Raw genomic sequence first — 12,214 nt, 5'->3', positions numbered from 1 at the left:
CGGTGTCATCAGACTGCAGGCTACCGCTTCTCTCCACAAGATCCCAGTCTCTGCAAGGCCTCTGCTCGAGATTTCAACATACCTGCCATGTATTTCACCTAACCTTCCATTCTGAGACAATGGGAACTTTCTGCATTATCCAGTCATCTTCTGGCATTGTTAACTCCCAATAAATCATAGGATAGACTTGGCTGTTCCTTGCTGCAGAGACCACCCATTTCCATATGGTTTGGGGAATAGTCCTGTAATTACCATTGTTTTGCACCACATACAAAGCACCATGATGTGTCTTCCAGTTTGTAACTGCTATGTCTCACAAACCTAAAATTTGGCCATATTTTTTATTCAAGTAACCATGCATTATGAAAATCCTCTTCAGCTAAGCTTTTTTTTAGAGATCAATAAACCTATACAAATGATGATGATGTAATACAGTTAATGTGTGTTTTAGTTCATATTACTTCAATCACAACATAAATAAAGACTAATATGTTTTCTAACTTGGCCATCATTGGTTTTAGCCAGTTCCTACTGCACGCTTCAGCAGGGACATTGGAATTATTTATCACAGCACCACTGACAGAAAAACAAGTATTTTTACTACTTGCACTACTTGCGTTATTTTATTAATACAACTGGAACTTAACTCAGTTCCTTCATTCTCCCCCCCCCCAGTTTTTCTCTCCTCTCTAAGACCTGCTGACAAAGCTGGATCCCTTCATCCCTTCATACATCTGAAAACATGTAAGGTTTTGCAAACAGAACACAAAATAAGTGTAGAAAAAGAAACTGGAAAGCAAGACTATTCTCTGTCTACGCATAAGAATGATAGACTGTTTAAAGTATTGAGCAGAAAATGGCAGCTATAATTAAATGTTAGAGAGTACTTCCAGCAGGAACAAGTAATCTAAAAATCAGAACAGGAATGGGAGGGAGAAATAGGTGTACTATTGTGCAAGTCAGGCAGAAATCAAAATGTGGTATTTCAAGTGGGGAATAGGCACACCACGTATGTTAGGCAGCTATTCTGACAACTTAGGCGTGTCTGGCAAATATCTGCATCCTAGATGAATGTTGAAATTTCCTTTGAGAAGTACGCCTGTACAACTAACACATGTAATATCTCAAAAAGAAATTCAGATATTTTTTCTGACTACGTTATGATTTAATTCTGTGCCTTTACTGTGTAACAGCTATCTAATGTTAAGAAAAGCCAATTAGGTCTTATTTAATTTCCCACACTGGTCACAAGCAGTTGCTTCATTTATTTAGAAATTGTCTGTATTATTTGCCATTGTGTGTCTTGCAGCCATCTCGGTATTCATAATACCTTATTTAAACTGGAACTAAGAAATGTGATTCACAAGCTTGACACTGTGAAAACAAACTTCTATTAAAAATGGTACCATTATTTATGTGTTAAACATAAATAAACAGGTGGAAAAATTCTATTGGCACAAAAAATATGTAATTAAGCATACCAACTAGTATAATCAAAGCAGAAACTTTCAAATTATTTAATTAAGCTACTGTAGTTAATGGCTGAATACAGTTTGCTCACACTGAAGGAAACGGCTCAGTTTCCTGGATTTCCAAAATCCAATAGCAAAAAATACACAATCGATATTTTTCCCCTCTGGGAATGGAAGCAGGTACCAGCTGCCACACTGTATACATAACTGAGATCTGGCTCGAGGACCAGTATTCTGATTTGCATAAGAATGAGCAAGGAGTGTTTTCAAGCTGCCTACGTGACCCAGGAACGTGTAAGTGCTCCAAGTGCTCGTAGTGAGAGTTAAAGCAAGCAAGCTAAACTTGATACTTTAAACTCCCTTTAGGTATCTTTACCCTGACTCACTTAAATATGCCTCTAGGAGATGTCTTTGACAGGAACAGAGGGAAATGTGAGCACAGTAAGAACCTACTATATAAATGGAGGGATTTCCATCAACTCCAAGGTGGGCAAGAGATGGGCTTACATGTAAACAGAAGCATTCTTGTAAGATTTGCAGTTTGGCTGCATTTGATGGTAAGAAATTCCTGCTAATGTAACTTTGTTACATGTTACACCAGTGCAGCATACTGCAGCAGAAAAAATATAGCTTGTGGCCATGTTTTTAATATGCGATGCAGCTAATCTCGTCCATATGGGAACATGCACCAGCCCTTACAGGGCTTTAGCTGTACCACTCAGAGAGAAAGGATCTTCACTGCTACTGCCCAAACTCTTTGCTCTGTCACAGAGGTCCTGCCACAGTACTGGGAAGGTTATTGAATCTCTTGAGCTCTCAGCTCCCTCAGCCTGTAAAGCTAAGGTAACAGAGCATCCCAACTCCCATCCCTGCCCTGATGGGAAATACATTAGAGCCTATGAGCTTTTGAGCTTCTGAGCTTCTGATATAGGACATGACTGATCACTGCAGTTACAACATTATCCTTAATCTAGGCCATTATGAGAAAATTAAGGCTCCTTTGTGTCCTCAGTGTTTTGAGACACAAATTTGGTTCCAAATAAGGAATTACTCCTTAGTTAACAAAGTCTTTCCAGCATCGTGATTTTCAAACGTTTAAAAAATTAAATAACAAAACAAACCAACCAAAACAAAAAAATGAAAACTAAATAAAATAAAGCCTATCTAAGGGGGCCAATATTAATTCTACTGAAATATTGTACCAGTTAAAAATGGCAAAGTAAATAACACTGAAACATAATACCTGAAATACAAATGCTCTGACCTTCTGTCAAAGATCATTGTTTCTGTATTACAAAATTGCATTCAGCTATCCTACTGTACTGGATTTTAATATGTAGGTCTTTCTTTAAACTCAAATTAGATTACAATGTTAGTAGGTCATAATGGTGGTATTGTTCTCATAACATGCATCCTCCTGTGCAATTCTGCTGCTGCTAACTATTCAAATCAAGGAATCTAGGTGGAAGTAGAATGTTATGCCTTTTATGTCAAGCCATCTAACAAATGTGAGTGTAAAGAAACAATAAATTCTACATCAACAAGTGCTCAAATAAGTTTTTACTTCTGACAATACCAGTGAAGACAACCTCAGGCATCTTTCTAGTGAGGTAAGATCTATAAAAACTTACCTAGTCTGACCTTTCAAATAAGAAGATCTCTTGAAATGAGAGCAGGGGAGAAGTGAATTTGGCCATGAATGTTGTTTTACCACACTGCCCCTGCAAACACAGTTTTGAGATGTTGAAGTTTCAAGGACAGAAAATTCAGCTTTCTGCATAAACATGTTGAAGCTACTGAATGGAAAAGGTGTGACTGAGAGGGAAGTGGGATGTTTATATACTGTGCCAGCACTCTGCCCTGTGGCCTGGCTCAGTGAGGAATTGCAGTACAGAACTCCATTGGCTACCACATGAATCTACCACTTCAAAATAATTGTTTAGAGCTTGCAGAGGCCTCTAGTACAGGGGTAGATGTCACTTGACTTTGTTCCTGCTTTGCAATCCACAAGTGCAAAAGTACCATGTGATGGAAAACTTGGCCTTGGAAACAGCAGAGGGCTGGGACACGAGCCCAGGAGGGGCCTGGCTCATTCCCTTTCACCAGTCGGAGCTGAAGGGGAGCAAGATGCACACGGGAAAGGGAGCAAGCTGCTGGCTGCCATCCTGCTCTCTGCTTCCTGCCCTCTGGCTAGCAGAGGGTAGATTTCATCACCCACCTGCGTCATGACTATTACGAGTAAGGAGCCCAGTTGGCAGTGTGTACACTGAGCATTTTATTCACAGAACCCAGATCCTTTTGACTTCTGGTGTGAGCTTTCACCAAATCACATTCAGATCAATTCATCAGGTGAATTTGTGCATAATCCTAGGACTGTTTCTGGCACACAAAACAGCTGTAACTGAAGTTTTCACCTCTGCTAAAGTGCCCTTGAAAATTTCTTCATACATTAGACAGGCATGCTGTTAGCACCTGGCTTGTTAAACCAGGAATAAAACTATGTCATTTAAATTTGCAAAGATACCCTCACAGCCTCTCAGTCTTATTTAGCACAGTTAACTTCCTTCCTGTAAGACTTTGTGCATCTTAAATGTCAAGTGGAAAACTGTAGATAACAAACTACAGAGCCAGTAATGTCCTGCTGTTGCAGAAAAAGACCTGGGGTCTCCATCGTTGAAAGGTTTTAAAAACATGTTAAGACATGCTTTTTCCCACATCAGGAGCAACCTAGGAGTATCAGCCTTTTCGAGAGGCAGGAGTTGGATCAGATGATTTTGGAGACGCAGTTCTAGCCCAGTTTTTCCATAGGTCTGTCTTGCACTACTTACCACCACCTGCACTTAGCCAGATGTAAGTTTACAAAGGCAAATACTAACATCAGCCTTTGCTCACCCCCAAGTCTGATAAAAGTCTCACTGGAAGCCTTAAAAAATTCAGTGAAGATGTTAAGATTTTATTTATTATGTGATTAGTATTAATTTTTAATAATAATTAATAATGATGAAAACAGCTATAAAATAATAGTATATAAGACTTAATTCTATCATAATGGTAAGACAACTCTGTTGATTCACATCACTATACTTTGGGTTTCTAAGGAACAACTACACTTTACTTTACAAATATTTATTTTTTGAAATTTTTTCTTCACTTGGTAATCTGTCTCCAGCTTACACACAGAATGTTATATACTACTTTCATGCAGGGAGATATGCAGCTGCTTACCAACATGTTTGCAACACTGCCATTTCAATTCATGGATGTTACAAATGCTTTTTGTTAAAGTAATTGACTGAAGTATTAGTAAACTCTTAAAAAATAAGAGTGAAACTAATTAGTTAAGCGACCATATAAGCACTTCCCCAGCTGCTATTGCAAAGCTAAATAATACAACATCCTTAGCCAAAATTGAAGCCTGGGAAGAAAGTTTGTTGCTTCATTTATAGCCATAGTAAAATCAGAAACACAGTAGCTAGCTATACCCAGGCAGCTGCCAGGTGTGCCTTTGGCAAGATGCTGCTCTGAAAATTCTTTTGGCCTACAGTTACACAGGGGTGAAAAGCAGAAAACCAGACAGATTGACTAAACCAGACGCCTGCAGTTCAACTACATAAAAAGTCCTTAATTTTCAGAGTGAGTAGCAAGATGCTTCTATTTAAGGTCCAAATATAGAATTTGTACCCCAATATAAAGCATGTATGTGTTGACCTTATTGAAGAATCTGGATTCAAATGGAACTAATGCGGGAGAACACATCTAAAACTGCATAAAAAAATACTCATATCAACATTTCCTTAAAAAAGTTGAGACAGGATCTCACTTAGAAAGTGTCATTCATTTGGCACAGGAGAAATTTAGTACTTCACTAACCAGGGAGCGTTGGCCCTGAAATATAGAGATGCCCCTGCTTGACAAGCCTAAGGATGTCTGGGAAGATTTAGGTGCTTATGCATTTTCAAACCCAAAGCTTTCTCCCTCTCCAGATTCACTGCTCCTGGGGATGACTAGTCCTGAACCAACTTCTGAGGCAGTAACTGCACTGAGAAGTGAAAACAAATAAAGCAGGGCTAAAGACTCCATGGCACAGTGAGGCAGCAAGAATTGGATAAACAAGCAGGGCAGCTTAACATGGCAATTGCCTTCCTGCTGAACCAGTCCTGTGGCTGTCCCTCAAGCTCACACGCACGAGTTCCTTCACAGAACTGTCGCAAAACTTAAATTATTGATATCTATGGAGCACAGCCTGTCAGGAGGTACCAAAGAATGCTCTCCCTGAAAAATAAATATGAAAGAGAGTAGATCCTGCAGCCACTTAAAGCCTGCTGACAAAGGGCTGAATCGTGCTCTGATCTTGACCCTGCAGATGGGCCTTCCAGCTCCAGCTGAAAAGCAGCATGCAGCACCAAGCCTGGTCAGATTCCCATTTTGCAGTTAACCAGTTGTGTTCCCGGGCTGTAGTTTCTTGCTGGGGCTGTTTATTTGGAGCCTAACAACATTTCTGAGCTAACTTTCAGGTTAAAAGCAGGAAGTTTCATTGCTTGTTAGTTGCTCAGAGCAGTGAAACAACCATGAACAAGGGCAAACTATCAAGTAAAAGTTGTTGAAACCAGTGGACAGCCTGGAGATCAGTGCATGACATTTCCTGCTTTTTCCCATCGCAGGAATGACTACCTAACAAAACCACGAATGTTAAAACAGGGATGGTTTTTCTTGGCAATTTGCACTAGTGAGGACCTAGAATTTCTAATTCATAACAGGAGAGAAACTTTCAGGGATCAGGAACTTTCCCAAGATTTCTTTTGTGTTTTTCTCTGGAATGTGTTAACACCACAAGGGCTTCTGCTATATCCAAGCCAAATCAAGCCAAATGCAAGTAGACCTTGACTCTCTCTCTCTTTTTTTTTTTTTTTTTTTTTTTTCCCCTCCAAATCCCCCAAGTAAAGCCTAGATAAGCCACACTGATATATTAACCTGCTGGAATTAATCAGAAATAGATGGTGTCACTAGCACAGCAACAAATGGAGTAAGATACACAGGAAGAAGGAACAGATTAGGGTCACACTGGACCTTTTTTGCATGCTTTTGCTGATGCTTACACAATAGATAAGTACTGCAGTGCACTTGAACATGACAATGAAGATGACAATGAAGATGACAATGAGAACTTACTTAGTGAGTAAGCAACAGTGAGAGAAAGATGAGGCCTGCTGGGAAAACCAGAGCAGAAGACACACTTAATTTCAATAGAAAATGAGACAAGGTAGACCCTTATCTCACTGAAGCCACTGGGGTTCATGATCTTGACTGCAAACAGGCATTTCAGTATGATAGCCCATTGGCCCAACGTGACTGCCAGCTGTAGGAGGATTTATGAAGATGATGTAGAGAAACAGACTGACTTTTGTAAGCTCTTGAAATAACTAGCAGCTTCATCATCTACATCACCTAATCTGTCCAGCTCCACTTTGCAGGAATGCTCATGGCCTCAGTAACCCATCTGCAGTGCCACTGCACTGCCCTCTAGTTCACTGCACAATTACTCTCATTGAAAGAAACATTCTCTTATGACTTGAGATTTTCTTGTTTCAGCTTCAGGCCATTGCACCTTGTCTTTCCTTCTTCTGAGAATGTGGGCAATTCCCTTCTTTCATTTATACTATTATCTCTGCAATTATTTATAGTCTGTAACTGTAAGTCTCCCGAGTCCTTAATTTAACACAGTCTTTCAGTGTCTTTTTCTGCAGTCTTACTTTTCTGTCATCATCCATTACTGGATTTGTATCATCTCTGTTTTTAATAATTGTTATGATATAGGGTCTTGGGTGAATTCACCATTCTAACTGTAAGAAAATCACAGCTATATGAACCAGAGACTCATTATTTTAATACTACTACTTCAGAAAAGGTATTGTGTTTTATGTGACAATGAGACTCAAAATGCACAGGCAACCTCATTTTCAAATGGCAAATCACATGTCCCAGACTTGGAGTGTAGAAGCAGAGCTCTGAGAATTCTCAGAATGAATGCCCAAAACATAGCAGTTTCCTTCAACTATATGGTAAGAAATACAAGAACAAGCAATTTTCTGCTAAACTAATAAACAGTGATGAGAACATCACTCTGAAAGCAGGATCTCAGAAATTATTAACAAAACATTTTCTCTAGGTGACAGTAATTTCCTTTTACATATATCAATATAAATTTCAAATTTGAATAGTGGTGTGTATTTACCTGAAAATAAGCCAAGAGCTCCAATAATAATAATAATAACTATTGGGAAAGGCATGGATAGCATTTATTCAACAAAATGGTTGTTGCATTTTGATATTTTTCTAAGCTTTCATTTTCCAAAAAAAAAAAAAAATCTGAATCTGGCAATGTATTAACTGCTGTTCCACAGACTGAACCATCCAGTCACTATTTCTGCTGTATTCACTACTAAATTACTTGAGCCCTGGCCAAGCACTGATAAATATACCCCCTGGAAGTGCCTTCTGACACAGGGGGACATTTTTTCCTTCATTTTACTGGGCAAAGAGACATCAAAAAACTGATCTGCACAAGAACATTTGAAAAAGATTTCTACAAAGCCAAATCATAAACTGAATCTAGATAGCCTGGGCTGCTGTTCAGTATCTTCACAGCAATATTCTTAGAAAAAAAACAGGGAAGGTAACTGCAGTTGAAAAGCCTAAAGAATCACCTGTTATATGAAAATAAGATTTATATTCTTGTATCAGGAGATGCTATGCTGTATGGACTGAAACTAACTGCAGAGATCATGATAAAATGGATCTCCAAGGAATAACAGAGACATGATAAAGTTGCAACCATGACAAAAACACAGCTTTGAAAAGATTCTTACCTCTATTTTAAAGAATTTGGGTAAAATGAAATAAGGTTAACAGTGTAGTAGTTTTGCATACTAATGATGTGACAGACTTCAGGGAAAAAAGATCCAAATCAGTCTGGAACAGACAGACTCTAAGGGGATACAGCTGGAGTCTTATATGGGCTACCAGACAGGATGGCATGCACAGCTCTACAGTGTTACATGGCAGAAAGATATGTCAGGATTTTGTATTTTTACTTGAATTTTCCATATGCAGAAAAACATACTACTGATTGCTGTCAGCTCTGGCTACTTCAGCACATGAATGATGGTGTACCTTCACCAGGTAGACAATAAACCAACACTACTGTAGTTGAGGAGTTTTTTTCTATTAAGTTTTCCACATCAGAGCTGGTAAAATATCATTTGAATGATCACCAGCCAACTTACTTTAAATCAAATTAACTGTAAAAGATCAAATTTTAAAAACCTGAGAGAACCAGAGAGTTCAAGAATTTGCAATTCCTTAAAATGATCATTAAATGTATTAATAAATTTAAAAAAGAAAGTCCATTGCACACGTATTGAATATGATACTAAGATCAAAGATCCTCTAAGTATAGATCTGTAACTAAATTAATACTTGATTCACTTTTCAACAGAACAATGACAATGCTGTCAAGTGTAGGATGGTTAAAGGGAAAAAAAGGAAACAGTACAAGTGGAGCAGAGTTGAAACTCCGAAGATCTTGCAGTGGCAAAGATAGTTTCTATCCTAAGACATGCTTTGGAAGAACAAAATGAACACAGTTTATATTTAAGGAAGACAATGGAAAGAGTTTCTCCAACTGCTCAGCCAGGCACCTACAATCTCAACTTCAATAATATACTAAGTTTCAGAACAAACACAGAATAGAAAACTTCATAGACTTCATGTGTGCTTGGAAAACAGGAGAAAGCAATTGGGATTTACCAGAATCTGACTGTACCCAGCTAACTTCACTCTTTCTTTCAACAAGCCATGTGAATTTTTCAACTAATTAGCTAGATCAAGTCCACATGTCCACTCAGTAAAGAATATAAATGAAATGAACATGGGAAACTATTAGTTAAGCAGCAAATGCTGGCAATTTGTACAAGTGTTGCCAGATGAGGTAACGTATATAGCTTGAAGGGTATATGAGGAGTAATGGTGAAAAGAAAATTTAAGGAGTTTACTAAGAGGTGATCAACCATGGGACCTATCAAATAGTATCACCCTGAATCTTGAATATCATCACCAATAATCTAGAAATTAAAAAGGAGGTTAACAAAATTAAGGACATGAAGTTGGACAGCACACTTTAACAGACAGCCAACAGATAAACTAAATAATAGAAGTTGTCTCTGAATGGCCATGCAGAAATGTCCATTTCTCCCCTTTGATTATAAAGGTACACTTGCTCCTCAAGATAAATACTTAGGGTAGGTGGATATGTATACCAGAGACCGTGACACCATCTGATGCAGCCAGAGAGAGAGCACAGGATATCAATCAAGGTACTTCCAGCTAGGAGAATTATCAGTATCAGCTTAATGTCAGCATAGAAGACTTGAAAAAGTCCTCCTGTGGAGCTCTCTGAGCACTGGAGCAACACCTACCTTTCTGTTCAGTCAAACTCAGGAAAGGTGGATTGCAGCTGAGAGAGGGCCTGATGATCCCAATCACAATGGTTAGATGAATGGTCTCTCAACAGTGAAGAGCTTAAAAGAGGTCGGCTAGTTTAGCTTGGAAAAGAGAGAGCAAGAGGGGACAAGGAAGAATGTCAGGCACAGTCACTGAACACAAATCTCAGTCTCAGAAGCAACAGGAACAAAACAAACAGAATAAAGAAATTCTGTGTGTAAATTAAAAGGAAACTGAGTAACACAGAAACAAGACATCAGGGTACTCTTCATAAGGTTTACAGTAAGCGTCTCATTGTAAGCAAAAAATAATCAAGAAACCGTCATTTTCCCTTTGAAATCAGTCGTAAGAAGGAAACAACTGACCTTAAAAGGATAGAATATATCTATCCCATCTGGGTATGCACTATGATGGCCCAGGCCTAAGAAAGCTGCAAATCAGCTTTCTTAGGCCTGGGCCTAAGAAATTGAGAGGCCTGAGCCTGCAGAATTGAAGTTGGAGTCTATGTACTGCTATAGGCAGACACATTTTATTATACACATTATGCTACTGAAATAGATTCAGAAACTGTATTTCATGGCATCATTTAATTTCACAGAAGCAATTTCCTTGTAAGCAAAATCTAACAATATTTCAATATGCAGAACAATAGTATCTTGCAGATAGATGCAAAGGCATCAGAACTGATCAATACAATGTAAGTTAAAATGTAAGGGAGTGCTGTTATATTGCATTTCCTTTAGTTTATAAATCTGTCTACCACTTCTTGCCAAACACCACCTGCAGCAGAGACAAGCTTGACCGCTTGCCTGTCAAATATTACACCTCTTCCCTAACGAGAGTATCCAAAAAAAGACTGTGAAATTTAAACATATGGGGAAGAGGAAGGGCTAATGAATGAAAATGGCAAGAGTTTACAACACCCTTAGTGATGAAAAATTATATCTGCATTTAAAATGTAAGTAGGCAATGCAGAGTGTAACAACAAATCATTTTTGCAAGAATTATGGGACATGGAAAACACAATACACTGTTAAGTCCAAACAACTGATGAGCCCAGGGCAGTTCTCTCACCATGTCCTTAGTTTGTTCTTTTTTTGATCAGCAAGTCTATCTGCACAGAACAGTGAGAATTTCCCCAGTGAGCATGGTCCTCTGCTGCTTATTCTTACACAGAGGTACACACAGGTGTTCTGCACCACCTGTTACCTTTTGTGTGAAGCAAGAACGTGTTTCCGGATTTCTATATTACACTTTATAAAGATAATACACTTTATTCTGTTTCCACGTTATCCTCCAAATTTAAATGCACCCAAAATAGTGCAAAAACATCATAGCCCACTCCAAGCTTGCCAGTAACATCCTTGCTTCGCCTTCTATTTTCTATGCTCTACAGGCACAACACCACAATCAGAAGTTTTAAGCCACTTAATTAATCACATTTCTTATTTCTAACACACACCACACCATTTTTTTATCCCTAGTAAAGAAGAAAACAAGTATTAATATCCTTCTCCACTATAGAGTTTTTTGGAACACAAATGTCAGATTTCCCATGTGAATGCATGTGTACTTCCACAAAGTTGAACATATTAAGAAAAACATTAAAGAAGAACAAACTTTGAATTCCTCATTTTCCAGTGCAAAACTTTACAAACATGCACTTCCAGCTTCCAGTTGAATTTTAATACGTCTTCATCCTAGCAGGTTTTCTCACTGGAAAATCTGATTAGAATATACTCCAGTTTATGTATAATAAATCTTGCAGTATCAGCAAGATCAAGTTTTATTTGGTTTATTACTAAGCATACAGAATTGGTGTCACATCAGGGCATGATATTCTAAAGATAAGAAATGCACAGCTGCGAAATTGGTAAGGGTATATTCTGAAGCCACATCCTATGCCACATCTGACAGAAACTGAAGCTCTTTTTTCACAGCTAAAGTTTTATGACATATTACTGAAACAAACAAACAAGCAAACAAACAAAAAGGATAATGGAAATTTTGATTCCAAAGCATGACTTACAATGCTCTCATTTTCAGCCTTACACACTGCACAGTACCACCAATGAAGTGCAAACTTGTGTTTTGAAAACAAATTAAATGCTTCCAAGGTTCCATTCCTAACATGATATAGCTATTATGAAGACTTCTAGTACTGTAGCACTAAGAAAAATGCATTTGTGTTCATATCAGACATGCTCACAAACAGGGGAGCCCCATTAATATGTGACTATACA

This window comes from Agelaius phoeniceus, chromosome Z (genome assembly GCF_051311805.1).
Source record: "Agelaius phoeniceus isolate bAgePho1 chromosome Z, bAgePho1.hap1, whole genome shotgun sequence".
In the NCBI taxonomy this organism is placed as follows: domain Eukaryota; kingdom Metazoa; phylum Chordata; class Aves; order Passeriformes; family Icteridae; genus Agelaius; species Agelaius phoeniceus.
This window is presented reverse-complemented; position numbering follows the sequence as displayed.